Source organism: Mandrillus leucophaeus, unplaced genomic scaffold (genome assembly GCF_000951045.1).
Source record: "Mandrillus leucophaeus isolate KB7577 unplaced genomic scaffold, Mleu.le_1.0 Scaffold222, whole genome shotgun sequence".
In the NCBI taxonomy this organism is placed as follows: Eukaryota; Metazoa; Chordata; class Mammalia; order Primates; family Cercopithecidae; genus Mandrillus; species Mandrillus leucophaeus.
This window is the reverse complement of record NW_012102277.1, coordinates 2,599,503-2,606,332: the sequence shown is the minus strand read 5'-3', so window position 1 is coordinate 2,606,332 and position 6,830 is coordinate 2,599,503. Positions and strand designations below refer to the sequence as shown.

The 6,830-nt window shown below is 37.7% G+C and overlaps 1 pseudogene; it reads left to right on the top strand.

The window, feature by feature from the left end:
* The first annotated feature begins 829 nt into the window (after positions 1 to 829).
* LOC105540575 overlaps positions 830 to 6,830 on the top strand; it is a 51,074-nt pseudogene continuing 45,073 nt past the window's right edge.

The following is a 6,830-nucleotide window of genomic DNA, read 5'->3' as shown; positions in this document are numbered from 1 at the left end:
CTTTATAAAATTAAGGTGAAATATAAGCATCTTCAAATAAGCAAGTACTGTTAGAATTTATCTCCAGCAGACCTACACCATAAGAAATTCTAAGGAAGTTTTTCAGACTTAAGGGAAAATTCAGGCCAGATGAAAAATCACACATATAGGATGAAATGAAGACTGTTAGAAATGGTAAACATGTAAGTTAACATTAAAATTATTATTTTTCTTTTCTTAAATTATTTAAAATTCATTTAATAATTTTAAAGCAAAAATAATGACAGCTTATTGTGGGATTTATAATATATGTAGAAGGAAGCTATATAATAGTAAAGAAGAGAAGAGGGAGTATGAATGTAACTAAGATAAGATTCTTACCTTATATGTGAAGTGGAATAATACCAATTTTAAGAGTGTGGGCTGGGCACGGTGGCTCATGACTGTAATCCCAGAACTTTGGGAGGCCGAGGCAGGAGGATGACCTGAGGTCAGGAGTTCAAGACCAGCCTGGCCAACATCGTGAAATCCCATCTCTACAAAAATACAAAAATTAGCCAGGCCTGATGGCAAGTGCCTGTAATCCCAGCTACTCAAGAGGCTGAGGTGGGAGAATCGCTTGAACCCAGGAGATGGAGGTTGCAGTGAGCCGAGATCACGCCACTGCACTCCAACCTGGTGACAGAGCGAGACTCCATCTAAAGAAAAAAAAGAGTGTTATAAGTTATGGATGTAATTCCTAGAGTCATCATTTTAAAAATATACAGTGGTGGCAGTTCCGGTTAGGAGGTTGAGTTTGTTTATGTTGCTTACAGATTTAGCTGCTGCTTTCCCCAGCTCCAGCTCCAAGATGGGAAAATCCTTCACCAACTTCATGTGCAAGAAGGACTTTCATCCTGCCTCCAAATCCAACATCAAAAAACTATGGATGGCAAAACAGAAAATATATGATAAGAAGAAACAAGAAGAATTAATGCAGCAATTTCTTATAGAACAAGAATCATATGGTAATAGATTGCTTATGGGAGATGAGCATGTAAAGAATGGCCTTAATTTCATGTATGAAGCCCCATCAGGAGCTAAAAAAGAAAACAAAGAGAAAGAAGAAACAGAAGGAGAGACTGAATACAAATTTGAATGACAGAAAGGAGCCACACGAGAAAAATATGCCAAAGATGACATGAACATCAGAGATCAGCCCTTGGGTATTCAGGTTCGAAATGTGTAGTGCATTAAATGTCACCGATGGGGTCATGTCAACACAGATCAAGAATGTCCTTTGTTTGGTCTTTCTGAAATCAATGCAAGTTCCGTTCTTGCTGATGGTTCAGGGCCATCGATGCATCCCTTGGAGCTAATAGCGAAGATGAGAAACAGTGGGTTTGCACTGAAAGGAAATATACTGGGGAGAAACTTGACGGCAAATGATCGATCCATCACAAGAGTATGTTGCAAGTGAGGGTGAAGAAGATCCAGAAGTTGAATGCTTAAAGTCACTAACAACTAAACAAAAACAGAAACTTCTTAGGAAATTAGATCGACTGGAGAAGAAAAAAAAAGAAAAAAGAAAAAAGAAAAAAGAAAGTTTCAGAAGAGCAGAAGTAAACACAAAAAACATAAATCCTTTTCCTCTTTCTCGTCTTCCTCCTCCTCCTCCTCTTCCTCTACTAAGACTTCAGAAAGCAGTAGTGAGAGTGAGAGTGACAATAAAGAAAAAAAATAGGAAGAAAAGAAAAGCAAGCATTCAGGGCATATCACACAGTGATTCTGAAGAGAAGGACCTGTGTAAGAAGAGAAAACTTCATGAAGAACTTTCTGGCAGTCACCATAACCAGGAAAAAGCCAAGGAAAAGCTCAGGTTCTTAAAACACGAGAGTTCTAGGGAGAATAGCAAATGGAGCCATTCCGATTCTGACAAAAAGTCCGCAAGCCATAATTATAGCCCAGAGAAGAGAGGCTCTGAAAGAAATGAGGGGAGGTCAAGACCAGCCTGGCCAATGTGGATGGCAGAACAGCCTGTAATCCCAGCACTTTGGGAGGCCGAGGCGGGCGGATCACGAGGTCAGGAGATCGAGACCATCCTGGCTAACACAGTGAAACCCCGTCTCTAGTAAAAATACAAAACATTAGCTGGGTGTGGTGGCGGGTGCCTGTAGTCCCAGCTACTCGGGAGACTGAGGTAGGAGAATGGCGGGAACACAGGAGGCAGAGCTTGCAGTGAGCCAAGATCACGCCACTGCACTCCAGCCTGGGGGACAGAGTGAGACTTCGTCTCAATAAAAAACAAAAAACAAAAAGCAAACAAAAAAAGACTAATTTTAATTACTCACTCTGTAAACTGTCGATTCAAGTACAAAACTACATGAGTACCGTAAGAATGAATTTTGCAAATATTTATAAGTAAGCTACTTTGGGGCTGTAGAAATATCTTCTGTTGGTAACTGTTTCTTGTACCCTATACCAGATAAAAACCACGTATAACTCTGTGACATTTTCTTTGTTCTGAAACATCATTAAAAGAATGACAATAAAAATATATATACATACATGTATATACCTAGTGTCATATAGCTAAAAAGTCATTAGAGTAAACTAGATGGGGTTCTAAAAAAGTACTTAATTAGACCAAGAAAGCGGGAAAAAGAGAACGAAGAACAGAGGGACAAAATGGAAACTGACAACATAGTAGACTTAAGACTTAACCCCAAACTTTTGCTTTGAGAGGGAGTCTCACTTTATTGCCCAGGCTGGAATGCAGTGGTGTGGTATCAGCTCGCTGCAACCTCTGTCTCCTGGGATCAAGCGGTTTTTCTGTCTCAGCCTCCCGAGTAGCTGAGATTCAGGTGCATGCCACCATACCTGGGTAATTTTTGTATTTTTAGTAGAGACAGGGTTACGCCATGTTGGCCAGGCTGATCTTGAACTCCTGACCTCAAGTGATCCACCCACTTCGGCCTTCCAAACTGCTGGGAACGAGCATAAGCCACCATGCCTGGCCAACCCCAAACTTATTAACAGTTACATTAAATGTACAGTAAGAGGCGGAGATTTTCAAAGTGAATAAAAAGAGGCAAGACTCAAACTATATGCTGTTTATAAGATAATCACTTTATAAATATGGAGACAGGTTGAACATAAAAGGATGAAACACAATATGTCACACAAACTATGTCATAAGGAAACTAGTATGACTATATTAATATCAGATAAATTAGATTTCAACACAAAAAGTATTACCAAAAACAGTCATTTTATAGATAGAAAGTTAAAATCATGATGATATAATAATTCTCAAGGTGTACACAATTAGTAGTAAAGCTTTAAAATGCATAAAACAAAAAGGGACAGAATCAAAGTGAGAAATAAGAGAAATCCACAAATATGTAGGTGATGTTAATATTCCCTTTTTCGTAATTGATAGAATAAGCAGACAAATCAATCAGTAAGGAAATAGAATATTTGAATATATGATCAAACAAATTGATATTTATAGAATACTATACCCAATAACTGCTGAATGTACATTTTTTTTGAAGAGCACATTAAATGTTTACTAAGATAGACTATTTGCTGAGCCGTGAAGCAAATCTCAATACGTGTCAAAGTACTGACTGAAACCTCACAAAATATGTCCTCTGATCACAACAAAATTAAATTTCTTGAGAGCAATTAAATATATGGAAAATTTCCAAAAATCAAAAATTAAGCAACATACTTCTAAATAACTTATGCTCAAGAAAGAAATCATAAGGGAAATTAGAAAACAGTGTGAACTAAACGATAAGGGAAAACAACATATTGAAATTTGTGGGATGCAGTTAAAGTTCTTAGAGGGATATTTATAGCTTAATCGTTATTTACTTCTAGCTTTAATTGCTTGCGTTAGAAAAGAAGAAAGATTTAAAATCAATTATCTAAGCTTCCAACTTAAGAAACTAGAAAAAGAAGAGCAAATTAGATATAAAGTTTGTAGATGATAGAAAACAAAGAGCAGAAATCGATGAAATAGAAAATGTATAAACATGCTTGTATCAAAATATCTCATATACACCATAAATATATACACCATGTATCCACAAAAATTAAAAAAGAAAATGCACAGACACTAGGAGAATATCAAAAGAACCAAAAGTTATTTTTAAAAGATTAATAAAATTGAGTACTTAGGCTAAACTGATAGAGAAAAAAAACACACAAATTACCAACATCAGGGATGACAGACGAGGTATCCCTGGAGATCCTATAGATACTAAAATAATTAAAAAGGGACAGACCACTTTATACCACAAATTCAACTACTTAAATAAAATAGACAAACTCATGTTACCAAACCTGTATAAGAGGAAATAGAAAATTTTAATAACCCTATGTCTACTAGAGAGATCAAAATTTTAATTATAAACTTTTCCATAAGGAAAATTCTAGGCACAGATGGCATTACTGGTGAATTATATCAAATATTGAAATAAGAAATAAGGCCAGGTGCAGTGGCTTATGCCTATAATCTCAGCACTTCAGGAGGCTGAGGTGAGAGGACCACTTAAGGCCAGGAGTTCGAGACAAGTCTGGGCAACATGGTGAAACTCCCTCTCTATTAAAAATACATAAAAATTAGCCAGGCATAGTGGCATGTGTCTAGTCCCAGCTACTCAGCTGACTGAAGCAGGTGGATCACTTGAGCCTGGGAAGTCGAGGCTACAGTGAGCTGAGATTGCACCACTGTACTCCAGCCTAGGTGACAGAGTGGGACTGTGTCTCAAAATAAATAAATAAGAAATAATATTATTCATATATACATCCTTTCAGGGAGTGAAGGACAGTAGAACACTTTCAAAGTTGCTTTATGATCCAGCATAATCCCGATACCAAAAATGACAAGAATATAACAAGGGAAGGAAAAAGACAATAGACTAAGATTTCTTGTGAGACACAAAAATCCTTACCCAAAAATTGACAAGCCAAAATCAGCATTGTGTTAAAAAGATAATATATCATATTTTTGCAATTGCAAATTTTGCTGCTATAAATGTGTGTGTGCAAGTGTCTTTTTCACATAATGACTTATTTTCCTCTGGGTAGATACCCAGGAGTGGGATTGCTGGATCAAATGGTAGCTCTAAATTTGTTCTTTAATGAAACTCCATACTGTTTTCCATAGTGGTTGTACTAGTTTACATTCCAACCAGCAGTGTAAAAGTGTTCCGTTTTTACCACATCTACACCAGCATCTATTATTCTTTCTTTTTAAATTATGGCCATTCTTGCAGGAGTAAGGTGGTAGCGCATTGTAGTTTTGATTTGCGTTTCCCTGATAACTAGCGATGTTGAGCATTTTTTCGTGTGTTTCTTGGCCATTTGTATATCTTCTTTTGATAATTGTCTATTCATGTCCTTAACCCATGTTTTGATGGGATTGTTTGCTTTTTTCTTGCTGATTTGTTTGAGTTCCTTGTAGATTCTGGATATTAGTCCTTTGTTGGGTGCACAGTTGGCAGAGATTTTTTCCCACTCTGTGGGTTGTCTGCTTACCCGATGATTATTTCTTCTGTTGTGCAGAAGCTTTTTAGTTTAATTAGGTCCCATCTATTTATCTTTGTTTTTGTTGCATTTGCTTTTGGGTTACTGGTCATGAAGTCTTTGCCTAAGCCAATGTCTAGAAGGTTTTTCCAATATTATCTTCTAACATTTTTATGGTTTCAGGTATTAAAGTCTGTGACCCATCTTGAGTTGATTTTTGTATAAGGTGAGAGATGAGGATCCAGTTTCATTCTTCTACATGTGGCTTGCCAATTATCCCAGCACCATTTCTTGTTTAGGGTGTCTTTTCCCCACTTTATGTTTTTGTTGTTACCCATTATATTAGCCCATTTTTACGCTGGTGATAAAGACATACCTGAGACTGGGTAATTTATTTAAAAAAAGAAAAGAGGTTTAATGGAATCACAGTTCCAAGTGGTTGGGGAGACCTCACAATCATGGCAGAAGGTGAAAGGCACGTCTTACATGGCAGCAGGCGAGACAGAGTGAGAGGCAATAGAAAAGGAAAATCCCTTATAAAACTATCAGATCTTGTGAGACTTATTCACTACCACAAGAACAGTATAGGGGAAACTGCCCTCATGATTCAATTATCTCCCACCAGGGCCCTCCCATAACATGTGGGAATTCTGGGAGCTACAATTCAAGATGAGATTTGGGTGGGGACACAGCCAAACCATATCATCCATCAACCAACAAGTGGATAAAGAAAATGTATATATATATACGCCATGGAATAATACTCAGCTATAAAAAGGAATGAAATAATGGCATTTGCAGCAACCTGGATGGAACTGGAGACCATTATTCTAAGTGAAGTAACTCAGGAATGGAAAACCAAACATTGTTTAGTTAAGCTATGAGGACACAAAGGCATAAGAAGGATACAATGGACTTCGGGGACTCAAGGGGAAAGGTAGGACAGGGGTGAAGGATAAAAGACTGCACATTGGATACAGTGTACACTGCTTGGGTGATGGGTGCACCAAAATCTCAGAAATCACCACTAAAGAGCTTATCCATGTAACCAAACACCACCTGCTCCCCCAAAACCTACTGAAATAAAAAATAAAATGAAATAAAATAAAATTTCTCAGCCCCCCACCCCACCAAAAAAGGATAATACATCAAAACTGAATGGATGCATCTCGGGGCTACAAGTTTGGTTCAACATTTAAAAGGCAATAAATGGTCGGGCGTGGTGGCTGAAGCCTGTAATCCCAGCACTTTGGGAGGCCGAGATGGGCGGATCACGAGGTCAGGAGATCGAGACCATCCTGGCTAACACAGTGAAACCCTATCTCTACTAAAAA